Source organism: Zalophus californianus, chromosome 16 (assembly GCF_009762305.2).
Source record: "Zalophus californianus isolate mZalCal1 chromosome 16, mZalCal1.pri.v2, whole genome shotgun sequence".
Lineage (NCBI taxonomy): Eukaryota > Metazoa > Chordata > Mammalia > Carnivora > Otariidae > Zalophus > Zalophus californianus.
The window spans coordinates 48,274,771-48,293,646 of NC_045610.1; the positions used below are offsets into that span (position 1 = coordinate 48,274,771).

The 18,876-nt window shown below is 43.5% G+C and overlaps 1 non-coding gene and 1 pseudogene across 1 annotated transcript; one reads left to right on the plus strand and one right to left on the minus strand.

The window, feature by feature from the left end:
* Positions 1-558: 558 nt before the first annotated feature.
* Positions 559-6,137, minus strand: LOC113939881 (annotated as a pseudogene).
* On the plus strand, positions 992-1,064 carry TRNAR-CCG. The gene has a single exon. It is a non-coding gene; the product is annotated as a tRNA-Arg (tRNA).
* Positions 6,138-18,876: the final 12,739 nt, after the last annotated feature.

Sequence of the window (18,876 nt, forward strand, 5' to 3'; positions counted from 1 at the left end):
ACAGACACCTAAGATTTGAAAGATACACACCAAAATGTTAACAGTGGTAAGCTCCACGTGGTAGAATTTTCAATTTCAATTTCCATCGTTTGGCTTATCCATACTTTATACAATTCTACAATGAACAGGTGTTCGGTGTCTAAGGAGAAAACGAAATTGTGCATTTTTAAAAACCACGAATGGAGCATCTTCACAGGCAACAAGCATGGACGTATTGTGCATGAACCAAAAAGTCTCTGAATCTTTATCCAAGACCCAGGACAGGATAAAAACAAAATCCCTATTGTTTTGTATTGACGGACCTTGTTATATCTATTTCCCCTTTAATCCGGAGGTAAAGAAGAGACAGGGGAGAAAAATGGACGTTAAATGAGTGAGGGAGAAGGGCAGATTTGGAAGAAAAAAAAAAAAAGGCCTGTTTCCCCTGGAGTCCCCCAACAATCCCCAGCACATGATAGTTTATAACAACGCTGCACGCTGAGTAACTGCGGGAAAGCAAGGGACGGAGGGGCAGTAAGGGACGGGAAGGTTGTAGGGTGTGTAGGTAGCAGAAGGGGCTCAGGCTCTGCGGGAGGCGGCACTAGGCGATCCCAGGGAACTTTGTAAAATGCAGACGCCCGGGCTCCGGTAAACAGAATTAGAACGGAGGGAGGACAGGCACTGGAATTTCGTCTGAGTTCCCCAAGCACGCATATCGCGCAGCGAGGACAGTGAACCTTCCAAGCCCACAGGCCGAGAGCAGCCCGGAACCTCCCGCGTGCCGGCCACGCAGTGGCGGAGCACTGGGGCGGGGAGGGCCACGCGCAGGCGCACGAGGCCGCGGGTGCCGGGCCGGGCGGAGGGCGCAGAGAGGCGCAGGCGCGCGCTGCCGCCGCTGGGCGGCTTCCAAATCACTCGGCGCCCGACGCGAGACCGCAGAGCGCGGAGCGCGGGGCGGGGCGCGATGATGGCATCGCGTAAGGAGACGGTGTGAGAGCCCGGATCCTGTGGTGACCCAGTGGCCTAATGGATAAGGCATCAGCCTCCGGAGCTGGGGATTGTGGGTTCGAGTCCCATCTGGGTCGCACGGAGATTAGTTTTGGTGGAGAGAAAGGTGGTAATGGGCACTGACGGCAGTGAAGTAGATTTTGAATTGTGGTCATTTGGCGTCTCTAACAGCGATCTCAAGAACAGCTGTATTTAGAAATTAGGAAATGCATGTCCGCGTTTTTAAAATACTGCGATTAAGACCCTGCAAGTGAAGGCGGATATTTGGCACAGAACAGGAGCACTTAACTCTTGCTAAATTTATGCTGACTTTTTTTTTAAGTAAAAAATCCTTAGGAAGCACGAACTGCCGACTAGACAGACAGATGGCATCCCCTCTTGTTGTCTACCTTTTCAAGCTTAGCTTCCCGGTGGGCAGCCACACCTGCAAAACTTTCTCCCCATGCTTATGCTCGGGGCTGGCTCCAAACAGATTTATTTTCAGTACTAAGGGGAGTCTATAGGGAAGAACCATGCTGTTGCAACGGGCATATATAATAAACATATTTTATAGTTTCTATCCTAAGGCATTGTGAACAAAAAACTGTAGTTAGAATGTATGGTTTTGGGGTATGTGTAGGGGTGTGTGTGTGTGTGTGTGTGTGTGTGTGTGTGTGTTTGATTTGCAAATTAATGTAATAAAAGAAATACAGACATTAAGCTTTTCAGACCAGTTCAGTAGACCATCTTGAAAAGTTTAAACTCTTCTTGCAAAAGTTGTGCAAGAGGAATATCACTGAGTTAATTCCTACTCTTTAAAAACAACTAAATACAAAATGCAATATGCTATCCTGGATTTGAACCTGAAACAGAAAAAGGACGTTGGTGGGAAAAACAGTCTGGGTCTGGAGCTTAATTACCAGTAATATGCCCACGTTGATTTCCTCCTCCTTATGTCAAATGTACATGGCGATCTAAGAAGTTAACAGTAGAGGAAACTGGCTGAAGGGTAGATGGGAGCCTTCTGTTCATTTTTGCAACTTCTCTGTAAATCTGACATTATTCTAAAATTAAAATTTTATTTTATTTTTTAATTTAAAAAAAGTGTTTATTTGAGAGAGAGAGAGAGCACGTGCAAGCACAAGCAGGAGGGGCAGAGGGAGAGGGAGAGAGAATCTCAAGCAGACTCCACGCTGAGCACGGATCCCGATTCGGGGGGCTCGATTTCATGACCCTGAGATCAGGACCTGAGCTGAAACCAAGAGTTGGGTGCTTAACCCACTGTGCCACCCAGATGCCCCCCAAATTAAAATTTTATTAAAAACTAAACAACCAATGGAGAAAGGTAACTGATATACTTACTCCCCCTTTTAAAGATTAGGAATGTAGTGAATTTTAATTTTTTATTTTTTTTAAGATTTGATTTATTCATTTGAGAGAAAGACCCACACAGAGAGAGGATGAACCACAGGAGGGACAGAAGGAGAGGGGGAGGGAAAGAAGACTCCCCCACAGGGCGCAATCCCAAGACCCCAAGATCATGACCTGAGCCGAAGTCAGATGCCTAACCGACTGAGCCACCCAAGAGCCCCTGTAGAGCTGAATTCTTAAACCAGAACACATGGATAAATGAAGATCAGGGGATAATTCAGCATCTGGGGACACTGAACAGTGACAATGCCCCCCTGGCTCCCAAAGGCAAGATCGCTCTCCTAACAGAATACCTGTCCCTGAGGATAGGGCAGGACAAACCCCTCACTGGTTCTCTGCCCTTTGGACTTCCGGCCAGCCTGCTTAGGCCTCCAGTGTGTTCCCCTGACTCTCCCACCCCATTCCTCTTCTCCAACCTCCTTCTCAGCCTCATTCCTTCTCTAAGGTAGGTGTTTTGTGGCTCACTCACCGTGGTTCACTCAGCTAAAATCAGCACACATTTATTGAGTGCCTACTGAAACCCCCAGATTCAGGTCACTTAATGCAAATTCCACATTTTCCTCTTCTCTCACCACCGTCATCTTCCCCATTTCTCCCCTTTCCTGTGTCAGATGCAGAGTTGTCCCTCCTCCAGTCACAGCCCAATCCCTCTCTCCGACTTGGCTCTGAACCCATCCCCTCTCCCCTCAGGAAACTTGTCTGGCTCTTAGGAGGCACTCAGAAGGTATAAGCCCATTAATTTCCCTCTCGCCTGTGCCTTTAGCTTTCCGCATTACTGGCTCTTTCCATCGAGCCCAGAAATACTCTACAGGTTCTCTATTCCTTAAAAGCTCACCCTTGGCCCTGGGCATCTCACCTGAGTCCTGGGTACCCTTCCTCCCTGCAGCCAGGGGGCTTCAAGGGCAGTCTCCACGTGCCCAGAGTCTCCGTTTACCCCACATGCCATCCTCTCTTCACTTTCCTGCTGATGGGCAAACTCCTTCTTGAAGGTGACCTCTTAATTGGCACTTCTTTTTAAGATTTATTTTTATTTATTTATTTGAGAGAGAGCACATGTGCATGCGGGGGCGGGGAAGAGTGAGAGAGAGAATCTCAAGCAGACTCCCCGCTGAGCACTGACCCTCACACGGGGCTCTGTCTCACAACCCCAAGATCATGACCTGAGCTGAAATCAAGAGTTGGATGCTCAACTGAACTACCCAGGCGCCCCTTAACTGGCAAATTTAAGAAACACCTTTCCAGTTCTTATCTTGCTTAACTTCACCCCAAAGATTGAAGTTCCTGACCAGTCCTTCCTTTTTTTTTCTTTTTTTTTTTTAATATGAGTATTTTTTTTTTCTTTTTACGTAAGCTATTTGCCCAACATGGGGCTTGAACTCACGACCTTGGCATGCTCTACCGACCGAGCCAGCCAGGTGCCCTGATCCGATCAGTCCTTCCTTCTTGAAACAAGCTCTTTGCCCACACTTCCAGAAAATCCCATTTCCTCAGTTCTCCAGACAACTTCTTTTCAATCTCCTTTGCTAGTTCCCTCTAGGTGCCCACAATGGAACACAATGGAAACAAACCAGCTCAACCCAAGCAAAGCGAATGATAATTCATTGGAAAGACACTGGGGAAGGGAGGCGCTCACTAAATAGCAGGGCAAAGCGGGACAACCAGGCTCGGGGACCGGCAAGCATCAAGGACACACCAATGGCCCCCCAAAAGCGAGGAGCTGAAAGCACAGCGACTCTGAGAACCAGAAACGCCTGGTCAGGAGGCTACCACCACTGTCATCATTGGCACTTGTCACACAGCTGGAGCTGTGACAAGTACCTCTGACAGTTCTCTTCGTCCACTTGCTCCAGAATCAAGGTTCTGGCGAAATGTTTACAATTTCCCAGTTTGGATCAAGGACCTTTCTCCTGTTGATCTATGGGGCCACATAGAAATTACCTTCCCACCAATTCTTCCCTTAAGGCGATGAGGTAATTCCTTAAAAGGAAAAAAAGAGGCATGGGTGCTAGCTAGACATTGAAACACCAGCACCTCTCCTCACCATGAATTTGGTACATTTTGTTCTTAGTGATCCATATTAATTGGTCTACCACTACTGTTGATTTTAGGTGATATAGACCAGGATTGTTTTTTTTTTCCTCATTGAACTTTGTTTAAAATGGTCTCAAAATTCTATGACAGATTTTTGGTCGTTTCCATTAAAAATTACTGATTTTCACGGCACCTGGGTGGCTCAGTGGGTTAAGGGGCTGGCTCTTGATTTCAGCTCAGGTCATATCTCAGGGTTGTGAGATCGAGTCCCCTGCCTCAGTAAAAAAATTTGCTGATTTTATTTTATTTTTTGAAAGATTTTATTAATTTATTTATTAGAGAGAGAGAGAGCACAGGCAGGGAGCAGGTCAGAGGGAGAGGGAGAAGCAAACTCCCTGCTGAGCGGGGAGCCCAACTGGGGCTTGATCCCAGGACCCCGGGATCATGACCTCAGCTGAAGGCAGATGCTTAACCAACTGAGCCACCCAGGCACCCCCCCAAAATTACTGATTATAAAGACTAGTAACTTAAAACTGCCACACACACACACACACAAAACAAATGGTCCACAAGCATTCTCATTTCCTTCTGAAGGTTTTATGATGCATCATATCATTAACTAGTCTTTTACTATTAAACTGAAGTGGACAATTGAGACAAGAGTTCTGAGACCATTCTTCTACCACCGATTAAGACTGGAGTGGCAGGTATTGGGGGATAAGATCCATTTAACCTTCTGGGCCCTTTGGGCAGACTTGTGACCTTGCCAGGTCCAGCCTTCCCATCCATTGCTTTGATGACACTCACAACAACCACCTGTCTCATGTCATGAACAGCAAAACAGCCTGGACAAGAATAGTCAGAGAAGTTCTCAGTACACACGGCCTTGCGAGGAACCATATCAGGGATGGCAACATCACTAGATTTCAAGATTTGGGGGCCACCTTCCAGTTTTCCCAAGAAAGACCATCCATCTCCTTCAGCTCTGCGAGCATGTGAGCTGTGCGAGCCGTGTGACTATCCAGCACTGATTTGGCCTGGATGGTTCAGGATAATCACCTGAGCCATGAAGTCAGTGGCTTCCATTGGTGGGTCATTTTTGCTGTCACCAGCCACATCGCCACGATGAACATCTTTGGCGGACACCTTTTTTTTTTTTTTTTTTTGAGAGAGAGAGAGAATCTTAGGCGGGCTCCATGCGCAGCGCAGAGCCTAACACAGGTCTCGATCTCATGACCCTGAGATCATGACCTGAACTGAAATCAAGAGTCGGACGCTTAACTGACTAAGCCACCCAGGCACCGCTGACAGACACCTTCTTGACATTGAAGCCCACGTTGTCCCCAAGAAGAGCTCCACCCAGAACTCCATGGTGCATTTCAACAGTTTATTGTTTTGCGCCAGTTATACTTACTTCCATTGTAGCCTTGACTGGAGCAAAGGGGACCACCATGCCAGGTTTGAAAACACCAATGTCCATGTGGCCCGCAGGGACAGTACCAATACCACCAGTTTTGTGGATGTCCTGAGGGGGCAGATGCAAGGGCTTGTCAGTTGGACAAGCTGGTAAGAGGATGCAGTCCGGAGCTTCAAGCAGCAATGGTTCCACTGGCCATTGCCTTTTTACAGGTGACTTTCCATCCCTTGAACCAAAGCATGTTAGCACTTGGCTCCAACGTGCTCTCACCATTCCAACCAGAAATTGGCATTTGTAACCAATTGGCATTTGTGCCAAAATTGGCACAAATGCCCCTGTGTTGAGGTTGTAACAAAGTTTCTTAATGTAGGTGCAGATTTCATTAACGTCTTCCTCATTTCTCTTTGGGGTGGGGGTGGTTCCCGGGAGGCTCAGTCGGTTAGGTGTCTGACTCTTGATCTCAGCTCAGGTCTTGATCTCATGGTCCTGAGTTCAAGCCGCATATTCCACACTGGGTGTGGAGCCTACTTAAAACAAAGACAAAAACAAAACCAAGAAGATCGACAACAACAAAAAAACTCTAAATAGACATCTAGGGATGCTTGAGGTAAGTTGGATGTCAGCTGTCCTTGCTGAGGTCCTTGCTGAGTGCATGACTCTGAAGTCCTAGCCCCACCGTGGGAGACAGGCCAGCATATGAGGAGACAATGACAGAACCTCCAAATGCTGGAATTCATTGTATAGTGTATAAGCTGGGGTGTTTGTCCCCATTAGAATTGTATCACTGTAGACCTGGTTATTTGGAGAAAACCATTTTCCCCACAGGAAAGATACGTTATACCTATGATCAAACATAGCATCCTCAATAAATAGAAGAATATGGCAAAATTCAGATATTTGACATTTTTGCATAAAATTCTCCCTTTCCTTTTAATTGAGCTAGATAATATCAGGCGTTTACTGGGATCATGGATTTTTTTGAAAGTAATTTCTAGGGGCACCTGAGTGGCTCAATCGTTAAGCATCTGCCTTCGGCTCAGGTCATGATCTCAGGGTCCTGGGATCGAGCCCCACATCGGGCTCCGTGCTCCGCGGGAAGCCTGCTTCTCCCTCTCCCACTCCCCCTGGTTGTGTTCCCTCTCTCTCTGTGTCTCTCTGTCAAATAAACAAAATCTTTTAAAAAAATAAAAAATTTAAAAGTAATTTCTACACCCAATGTGGGGCTTGAACCCATGACCCCGAGATCATGGGTTCAAGATCAGGGGTCATATGCTCCACCAACTGAGGCAGCCAGGCACCCCGATTTATTTTTAATTGTAGGCTGTTCTACTTTGGGGTTAAAAAGTAATTATTATCAACATGTAACATACATGCAAGAAAGTCAGGTATCATAAGCATGCAGTTCGGTTATGTTCACAAACTGAACACACTTGTATAACCAGCACCCAGATCAAGAAAGGGGATCTTACTCACTGCAGAAGCCCCCCTTGACCCTTGACCCCTTCCAATCACTATCTCCTCCAGGGCTACCAGTACCCTTTTTCTAACACCGTTGGTTAGTTGTGCCTCTTTTTATACTGGATTACTTTGGAATTTTAATTTTTAAAGGTTTGACTAAATACAGACACTTATTAGTATTCTATCAGTCCAAATTTTCAAAATTCATTTTAAAATGTCACAATAAGTGCCAGAATTAATATTAAAATGCAATCCAATAAGATTAACATTCAGAATTATCATACTTTGAAACTTACCAGATTCCAGTGTTAAAACTACAATAAAGTTGACATTTTTTCTCTACTCCTCTTGGAAGTCCCACAAAAGCAACAAGAGGAATGAGAAGCAGAACCACAAACATCATCATCAATGACACTAGGAGGAGACATCTGCAACTCTTCACATAAAAGCGGAAAGGGCTACAAGGTCTACCGAAAGCAGGGAGGAGCTGACAGGCCCATTAGATGCTCCTGGCCGCAGATGCTAGGAAAGGCCAGCAGAGGGCGCTTCTCCAAGGGGAGGGTCGCAACTCAAGAGGCAAAACAATAATCCCTTGTTTGCAAAGACAAGACTGGGGTGTGTGGACAGCGCCTTGTCCTCACAGGAACAGATTCGTGTTCTGGGTATGGATTTGCCTTCCTCGCCTTCAGGACTTCTACCAGCACCACCGTTTCCAGATTTAGACATTGCCAGGATTTACCAGTCCAGGAACCAAGGAGAGATGGGAGTGGTCCCTCCCACTATGACCCCTAAAAACTCACTGGAAGAACTTTTTGCTTTCCTTGCCAGTGGTCTGGGACTCAGTGGGTCCAGAGGTCCTAGTGCCCAAGGGAGAAATGTTAAGACCGGGAAACACCATCATGGGTCCATTCATTTGGAAGCTGAGACTGCCCATTGGGCATTTGGGATTCCTCATGCTGCTGAAGACAAAGGAGTCACTGTTATGGGCTGAATGTTTATGTCACCCCAAAATCTATATATTGAAGCCGTAACACACAATGTTATGATATTAGGAGGAGGGGCCTTTGGGAAGTAATTAGATTTAGATGAGGTCATAAGGATGGAGTCTCTCTCTCTCACTTCTCTCTCTCTCTCACTTCTCTCTCTCTCTCACTTCTCTCTCTCAGTTACAGCAGGACGTTCCTGCAAGCCAGGAAGAGAGCTCTCATCAGAACCAAAAACCATGCTGGCACCCTGATCTCAGACTTTCTGCCCCAGAACTGCAGAACTATGAGACATAAATGTCTGTTGTTTAAGCCACCCTGTCTATGGTACTTTGTTGGAGCAGCCCCAGCTAGGACTGTCACTGAATTAGCCTGTGTGATTGGTACAATTACCAAGTGGAAAATGGCCCTGCGAGACAACGTCTGGAGCCCAAGGATTTACCAGGGGCACATCTTAGTGTGCCCTTGTCCCAAAAACCTGGTTAATGGGAAAGTACAGCAACCAGATAAAGCAACTGCCAAGAACTCAGGTCCTACAGGAATGAAGTTTTGGGTCTCCGTACCAGGCATAGGGCTCTGCCCAACTGTGGGTAAGGGGAACATGGAATAAGTAATAGGAGAAGGCAGCTATTATGGCCATTTGTAGAGGAGGCCTCTAGTGCTATGTTTTATGCTAATTTGTTCTTTGTTCTTTTTTCTTTCTACCTTATATAAAGAGCACTAGGAGTGGCTAATGATTTGGGTATCACTTGATTACTAGCTGTATAACTTGGGCAAGCTGTTAGCCTTTATGTGCCTTAGTTATTCATCTATAAAACTAAGATAATAAAAGCATCAGCTCCTAGGTTGATGTAAAGACGTAATACTTGGAACAGTGCTCAGTAAGTGCCAGCTATTATTATAATCATCGTTAATATTAACAATAGATGTTCTTTTTTTATTTCATTGTAACATTAGACAAGGAAGTCCCCAAATTAAGAAAGGAAATTTTCTCTAATTTTATTATCTTTAATTTAAAAGGCTATTTATTGAACTACAAGTACCTGTTTATATTGGATGTCGTAAAATTTGGAACTAGAATTTTTTTTAAAACCTTCAAAATTAATTCATAAGACTTTTTTTTTTTAAACAATAGTTGCTATAGTCATAATAGGAGAAAACATCCAAGAGAACGGTAGAAACCCCAAGTTCGGCATAATGATTACCTCTAGGAAGGAAAGAAAATTGGATTAGGGAGGACATAAGGGGCTTTGGCTGTGTAGTAGTTGTCTATTTTTGCAAGGCAAATTACCCCCAAATTTGGCATCTTAAAATAGTGAACATTATTAATCACACTTTCTGTGACCCAGGAACCTGAGAGTGCTTTAGCGGGGTGATTCCACTCAGGTCTCTCCAAGGTTTCAGTCAAGCTGTGGGTTGGGGCTGCAGTCTCATCTGAAGACTCAAGTGGGAAGGGTCTGCTTTCAAGCCCACTTCTTGGCTGTTGGCTGAAGCTGTCAGTTCCTTCACATGAGCCTCTCATAGACTGCCTGACTGTCCTCCCAACTTAGCAGCTGGCTTGCCTCAGAGTAAATGATCTAAAAGAAAGAGAGAATGCATACCCAAGATAAGAGTTCAGGCTCTTTGTAACCTAATCTTGGAAGTGTATATTATCATTTCTTCCATATGCTATTGGTGACTCAGACCAGTCCTGCTATAATGTGAGAGGGGGCCATAGGGTGTGAATACCAGGAAGTGGGGGGTCATTGGGGGCCAGCCATCTTGGAGACTGATTACTACCAACTATATGTGTAATTTTAAAAAATTAAATGTTTACTCTGAAATTATGATACCTCAATTATATTGACTAACCAGTAGTTTTTTTTTAAGATTTATTTATTTATTTGACACAGAGAGAGAGCACAAGCAGCGGGAGTGGCAGGCAGAGGGAGAGGGAGAAGCAGAAGTCCCCCTGAGCAGGGAGCCCGATGTGGGGCTCGATCCCAGAACCCTGGGATCATGACCTGAGCCAAAGGCAGATGCTTAGCTGACTGAGCCACCCAGGCGCCCCCAGTAGTTTCTTTTTAATTAGACCCTGTTTTACACAATACAATTTTTGGAATAATGGAAAAGGAGAGTAATTTTTTTTCAAGATTTTACTTATTTTTTGAAGCAGACAGAGAGAGAGAGAGACACGGTGGCAGAGGGAACACAAGCAGGGGGAGTGGGAGAGGGAGAAGCAAGTCTCCCGCCGAGCAGGGAGCCCGATGCAGGGCTCGATTCCAGGACCCTGGGATCATGATCTGAGCCCAAGGCAGACGCTTAACCTACTGAGCCACCCAGGCACCGCATGAGAGTAATTTTTTAATACTAAGAAAATATGATGCAAATATAGAAAAAATATTAAGATTTGACAAAACTGGGTCATGCTTATGTAAGTATTCACTATATCATTCTCAATAACTTTCTAAATGCTTGTAATATTTCATAATAAAAATATCTTCCCTTAAAAATGTTCAGAGGAAGAGCACACCTCAAATAATGATGACAAAGAATCCTGAAGAGAATTTCAAGACACAGTTAGGCATTCTCAGATAAATACAAGAAGACATGGTCCTTGTAATTAGGAAATTATAATAAGGGAGTAGACTGAGATGAAAGAACAAAAGGATGAACCCAAAAAGAAGCCAACTAATAAGAATTCCTTAGCTTTAAAATCCTCTTGGAAGGGGTGCCTGGGTGGATCAGTTGGTTAAGCGACTGCCTTCGGCTCAGGTCATGATCCTGGAGTCCTGGGATCGAGTCCCACATCGGGATCCCTGCTCAGCAGGGAGTCTGCTTCTCCCTCTGACCCTCTTCCCCCTCCTGCTCTCTATCCCTCATTCTCTCTCTCTCAAATAAATAAATAAAATCTTAAAAAAAATAAAATAAAATCCTCTTGGAAGGAGCCAAAGGCAGAGTAGATAGTACTGAACATGAAAATCGGTGACATGATGTACTGAGTCAAGAAAATCTCCTAGAATGAAAAGGAAAAAGGGGCACTTGGCTGGCTCAGTCAGAGGAGTGTGCCAACTTTTGATTCGCAGAGTTACGGGTTTGAGCACCACGTTGGGTATAGAGATTACTTTAGAAAAATAAGTAAAACTATAAAACTAAAAAAAAAATTTTTTTAAAGAAAAGGAAAAAGATAAAGAGATTAAAATGATGATGGAGAAGATAAAATATATAGAAGACATTATCAGAAGATCACTATTTAGAGGCACCTGGCTGGCTCAGTGGGTAGAGCATGTGACTATTGATCTTGGAGTTGTGAGTTCCAGCCCCACATTGGGCGTAGAGCTTACAAAGAAGATCAATATATAAGGAAGTGCCAGTGCTTAATGCACTTGAAGCAAAATCAAGTGTTTAGCCACTTGAAAGTGAAACATTTTGGGTGCCTGGGTGACTCAGTTGGTTAAGTGTCCGCCTTGAGCTCAGGTCCTGATCCCAGGGTCCTGGGATCGGGCCCTGCATCCAGCTCTCTGCCCAATATGGGCTTGAACTCATGCCCCAATACTTATTTTTAAAGAGAACTTGAATTTGATCCCAAACACTGCCACTGAGTAACAAGCAATCTTGAGCAAATCTCTCAGCTTCTTGGGGTGCCCGGATGGCTCAGTTGGTACAGCATGCAACTCTTGATCTCGAGGTCACGAGTTCAGGCCCCACATCAGGCGTAGAGCTTACTTAAAAAAATTGTATTAAAAAAATAAATTGTCGGGTGCCTGGGTGGCTCCGTCGGTTAAGCATCTGCCTTTGGCTCAGGTCATGAGCCCAGCGTTCTAGGGTCCAGCCCCTCATAGGGCTCCCTGCTCAGCAGGGAGTCAGTTTCTCCCTCCCCCTGCTCTTTTGTGCATGCTCTCTCTCTCTCTCAAATAAATAAATAAAATCATTTTTTTTAAGTGAAACACTTGAGGTAGTCCCTATACACGAGGAAATATCAGTAAAACAAAGATGATGACTATGATTGATATTATTCAACAAGGTTTGGAAAGTTCTCATCAATGCAATAAAAAAGTTAAAGGTTTGAGAAGAGGAGACAAAATACTTTTTAGATTACATGGTTTCCTTTGGGAAAACCCAAAGGAATCAATTGAAAATGGTTTGGGGGGTGCTTGGCTGGCTCAGTTGGAAGAGCACGTGGTTCTTGTTCTCAGGGTCATGAGTTCAAGCCCCATGCTGGATGTAGAGATTACTTAAAATAAATGAATAAATAAAAACTTAAAAAAATAGTTTGGAATATTTTTGGGTATACACAAATTGGGTTATACAAAATGTATGATATACAAATTAGTAGCTTTTCTATACATCTACCAAAAGCAGTTAGAAAATATAAAAGGCAAAAAGAACTTTTCTACATTACATCAAAAATATAAAATATCCAGGAAATGAATTTAACATAAAGATGTATTTAGAGCTTAGATGAAGAAAATAATAATATCCTAGTGGGGGAAAGAAGACTCAAAGAAATATAGAGATACGCTATTTTCATGGACAGAAACACAATATTGGACAGCTGTCAATTCCTTTACAAATGAATCTATTCATTTAATACAAATTCAAAAAACCCAACAGAATTTTTAAAATTTAGCAGAGTATACTTGGGAAAACAAAACACTGTGATAGACAATTTTTGAAAAGAAAAATGTGTTATAATATCACTATAATTATAACAATGTCCGAATATGAGCATATAAGCATGGGAGTAGACAGAGGGAGTAAGAGAAAATCTAGAAATAGACCTAAATTTATTAGAAGTTAATACTCTGTTAAAGGTGACATCTCAAATTTAGAAAGGATGGATTTATTTGTCAATTGGGTTAGACAACTTTCTAGTTATTTTAGAAAAAAATAAATTAGATTCTTACCTCATACTACATATCCAAATAAATTCCAGATGGAACCAAGATTTAACGACAAGCACTAGAAAAACAGAGGCTGATATATATATATAATTTTGAGTTGGAGAACGTCTAAGCATGAGACAAAGACACTGGGGACATTGTTAAACAAAAGACTGATGGATTTTACTGTACAAAATTTAAAAATTTGATGACCAATAAATCACTAACAGGTTAAAAATCAACACAATTTTGTGAGGAAATATCTGCAATATATATAATGGACAAAGAGTTAAAATTCTTAGGCTAGAAATAGCTCCCAAAATCATAAAAGAAAATGAACATCCTAATAAATAGACAAAGACGAAGAACAGGCATTTGGCCAAAGAAGAAATCCAATGGCAAATAAATCCATGAGAAAATCTACAATATCACCAGCAATTAAAGACATGCAAATTAAAACAAAGAGAAACTTTCTTTATTTTTTAAAATATTTTATTTTTAAGTAATCTCTACACCCAGTGTGGGGCTCAAATTCACAACCCCAGAGATTGAGTCGCATGCTCCTCTGACTGAGCCAGCCAGGCATTCCAGAAACCCTTAAAAAAAAAAAAAAACTTTTCGGAACAGCAAGGATATCAAATAATGATGATCTGATATCCCAATGTGGAGAAATAGGCATTGTTACATACCTACATTGATTGCTGGTCAGTGTGAACTGGTACAACATATTTGGGGGACAAAGCAGCAATATGTAGCAAAAACATTGAAATTATCATATATATTTGATGCAGCAATACAATGCCTAGGAATTCAGTCATTAAAAATGACCATGGGGAACCAGGCCGGCTCAGTCAGAAGAGCATGGGACTCTTGATCTTGGGATCGTGAGTTCAAACCTCAGATTGGGTGTAGAGGTTACTTAAAAATAAAAAATCTTAAAAAAAATATGCCATATGATGGAATCCCATACTTAATGAAATGGAAAGATGTTGACATGTCATTAACATTTTTTAAAAGATTTTATTTATTTATTTGAGAGAGAAAGCGAAAGCGCACAAGCAGGGGGGAAGGAGGAGGCCCGCCGCTGAGCACGGAGCTGGCCACAGGAATCTGGAATCAAGACCTGAGCCAGCTTAACTGACTGAAGCACCCAGGTGCCCCTCATTAATATTTTAATAAAAACCATTTTAAAAGTATCTATATACCATGATCCCACTTTTATATAAAGAAACTATATAACATATTTACATGCACATGTATGTGTAGAAAAAAGTCTGGAAATTGATATACCGAAATATCCATAGTAGTTATTTCTAGATAATAGGACTGTTGATTTTTTCTTTTTTCTTTTGTATTATCTATTCTGCAAAGAATATGTATTACTTATACACATTTTAAAGGATTTTATAAAGGGATGGAAGATATCAGAAAAAAATAGCCAACAGATTTGACTATATAAACTAATAACATTTCTTATGTAAGATATCAAAAATTATTCATCAATCAATCATTAGAACACTTCAGCACCTCAGAAACAACCACCCCACCCCTCCCGTACCCTTTCCAGTACCTACTCCCAAGACCACCCTGACTTTTTGCACCTTGAATTAGTTTTGTCTGTTTATGAACCTATAGAAATGAAATTACATAGTATATAGTGTTTTGTGTCGGACTTTTTTTACTTGAGATCATGTTTATGAGATTGATCCATATTTTGCTTTTGTAATTGCAGCTCATTTATTTTCATTGGTTTATGGCAACAAATGTGGTTCACAATTTTGTCTCCAGGAGACATTCGGCATTGTTGGGAGACAGCTTAGATTGTCATAACTAGAGGTGGAGGGCACTGGTACCCAGTGGGTAAGACCAGGGAAACTGGTCAACGACCTGCGGAGCACAGCAAAGAATTATCTTGGCCTCCATGTTAATAGTGCTGAGGTGAAGAAACCCTGCTCTAGGGGTGTCTGGCTGGCTCAGTTGGTAAAGGATGCAACTCTTGATCTTCGGGTTGTAAGTTCAAGCCCCTTGGTGGGTGTAGAGATTATGTAAAACTAAAATCTTTAAAAACGAAAAAATCCAAACCCCTGCTCTATTTTGTTCCAGTATGTCACGATATATCCATTCCTTTAATGATGGGGACACAGAAAGGTTTACAATTGTAAACAGCCTGAAATGTTCACACATTATGGTTTGTCCAAATGACAATGTATTATGCAGTTATGAGATTTCACATTCGCAAAGAGTTCTTAATAGTATTTTGAACAGTTTTTTAAAATTTATTTGAGAGAGAGAATGAGAGAGAGAGAGAGCACAAGAGGGGGGAGCGGGAGAAGGAGAAGCAGACTCCCCGCTGAGCAGGGAGCCTGATGCGGGACTTGATCCCGGGACTCCAGGATCATGACCTGAGCTGAAGGCAGTCGCTTAACCAACTGAACCACCCAGGTGCCCTGAACAGTTTTAATTGAATAAGAGCTGGATACAAAAATTGTATGCACAAAACATAAAATGGGGAAGCCTTTCTGTCATGGTGTCATGTGAACAACACAGGATCCAAAATAGTGTGGACACTCTGCCCACACCCGTGGAAGAATGATAACCAAGAAGGAGCCTGGGAAGAAATACATGGAGATGTTGTAAGGATGGTGGGGTGCAGGGGTAGAGAAGCGAGGCCTACATTCGGTAGTTCCCATGTCCACTCTTTTATTTTCCAAATGTTCTGTTACAATAATGTAGAGTGATAGGAAAATACAACAAAGAGCTAAAACAAAAACAAGCTACTCACAACCTCTCCTGGACTCACCGTTGTTTGTGGGAGAGTTTGTCCATAGGGCGTGGAGGCTCTCCAGCATCTTCTCCCATTGAATGTTGTTTTCCACAGTGAGCCACATGAGGGGAGGATTTATGTCCTTACATCCCAGGATCGAGCCCAATCCCTGTGGGAGTAAGCCTAGAGGTTGTCTTTTTTTTTTTTTAAGATTTTATTTATTTATTTGACAGAGAGAGACAGTGAGAGCAGGAACACAAGCAGGGGGAGTGGGAGAGGGAGAAGCAGGCTTCCCACCGAGCAGGGAGCCCGATGTGGGACTCGATCCCGGACCCTGGGATCCCATGACCTGAGTCGAAGGCAGAAGCTTAATGACTGAGCCACCCAGGCACCCTAGGGGTTGTCTTTGAAAGTCTGAAGAATTTGGGGAGACCCTGGTCGCCATTGAGATGGTCCTGAAATCGAAAAACTGGAACGTGACCGTGATTTACCTAATGGAAACCAAAGCAACTATTGTACTCTTATTAAAGAATGATTATGACTGAGATTTCTGGCTTCTAAAACAGTGTCTGGAACATAGTATTTTGATACCGACTGGTGGACTAGAGTTCAGTTCTGGCACTAACCACCCAGAGTTAGTGCAGACCCCACTATTTAAAGGGCATGCTCCACAGCAGTACCACTCCTATTTTGGACCACCTGGCTGCAGACCTGGGGGTTCTCACGATCCCCCTCAGGTGCGATCATTTTCTGTAACAACGCACAGAACTCAGGAAAGCACTATACTTAGGATCGCAATTTCATCATACAGGAGTCAAATCAGGACCAGCTACACGGAGAGACACATAGGATGAGATCTGGGAGGGTCCCAAATGCATAGCTTCAGTGTTCTCTTTCCATGGTTAGGGAGTATCGCCCTCCTAGCACATCACCAACCAGGAAGCTCCACAGAGTTTTCACTGGGGTTTCTTTTTTTTTTTTTTAAGATTTTATTTATTTATTTCACACACACACACACACACACACACAGAGAGAGAGAGAGAGAGAGAGAGAGAGAGAGCAGAAGCAGGGGGAGCAGCAGAAGGAGAGGGAGAAGCAGGCTCCCCACCAAGCAGGGAGCTCAATGATGGGCTTGATCCCAGGACCCTGGGGACCATGACCTGAGCCGAAGGCAGACACTTAACCATCTGAGCCACCCAGGTGCCCCTCATTGGGGTTTCATTACATAGGCTGGATGGGTTAAATCATTGACCATCCAACTGAACTCAATCTACAGCCTCTCTCCCCTCCCTGGAGGTCAGGCAGGCTCAAAGTTCTGCCCCTCTAATCGCATGGTTGGTCTCTCTGGTGACCAGCTCCCATCCTGGAGCCATCAAGGAGCCCTCCAAGAGTCACCGCACTAGCAAAAACTCAGGTGTGATCCAGGAAGCTCACGAGTCACTATGATACTTCTATCACCTGGGAAATTCCAAGGGTTTTAGAAGCTCCATGCCAGGAACCTGGCACAAATTCTTTATTATACAACACATAGTAGACACTCCATAAATATTTGCTAAGCGGAAAGATACACTAAAAATACCAGAAATTGGCAGGGGAGAGAAAGGCAGTTAGGCTCCTAGATTCTTCCACCTGACAAGTGTATATACCTATTATGAAGACAGATACATTAGGCTACAAAAAAGCCATACCGTTAAACATTCCAATCCTCTGACCAACTCCCCATGCTCTGGTTTATATTACCAAGCACCCTGATGATAATTTGACTTCCCATGTGGCTTGTTTATATTAAGACAACACTAGCCAAGCTGACATGAGTATGCATTTCTGCCTGAGTCGATTTCTCGTTATAAATTAATAAAGTGGCATTCTGGCTTACGTGGATCAGTCTCTTTGAGTTCTTTGTGCCTTCCACCATCAGTGTAGTTTCTGAGCCAGATGCTGCCCAAGACCCAACCCTGGACTCTGGCAAGTACTTCCAGGCTGGTGCCACCCCAGAAGCCTCTAAGAGCCTGTGGGAGCCATCCAGCCGGCTCTCTGCCTCTACATTTCAGGGTGTGGGCTTCGGGGCATTCACAACATTCCTGCAACAGAAGAGTTTCAGGAACACCCCAAATTGGATCTGGGTGACTTGAATATAATCTCAAGCAAGCAGGTATGTCTGAGATGTGGTTGTAAACGAGAAAGCTTAAGCCTAATTAATTTGATTCCACTTGACTTAAAGAGCATGTGAAAGAAGGGGATCTGAGGACATCTGTAAACTGGGCCTCAAGAACACAAGCCTCCAGAGGCTGGAGACACTGACTCTTGTGTACACAGGCTTTGCAGTGACTGGAGAGATTTTACTCTTCTGGAAGAAATAACTCACTCCTCTAAAACCCGAATGAGGGCGCCTGGGTGGCTCAGTCATTAAGCGTCTGCCTTCGGCTCAGGTCATGACCCCAGGGTCCTGGGATGGAGCCCCGCATTGGGCTCCCTGCTCGGCCGGGATTGGGCTCCCTGCTCGGCCGGGAAGCCTGCTTCTCCCTCTCCCACTCCCCCTGCTTGTGTTCCTGTTCTCGCTGTTGTCAAATAAATAAAAATAAAAATCTGAAGAAAAAAAAAACCCGAATGAGGAAGATTAGCCCACCATGAGCTGCAATTCAATTTAGTGCTCAACAAATTTCTGGTTAATAATGAGATTGCTGAATCATCTTTACCATATCCTCTCCATTGCAAATTAATGAATGATGGTCTGGTTTATACATCTTCTTATGAGTTTGTTTAATATGAGTCATTCCCACAAATCTGATGAACTGACAAGAGTTTCAAGCTAAAGAAAGTTGAGGATCAAACTACAGAGGACAGTGATCCCCTCCAACATATCAACAGCCTGTGACTAGTCAGCCAGCTCCTCTCTCGATGAACATATTTACCTCACTGTATCCCTTAGACCACAGGACACCTAAATCAGGAAACTGTTCCACA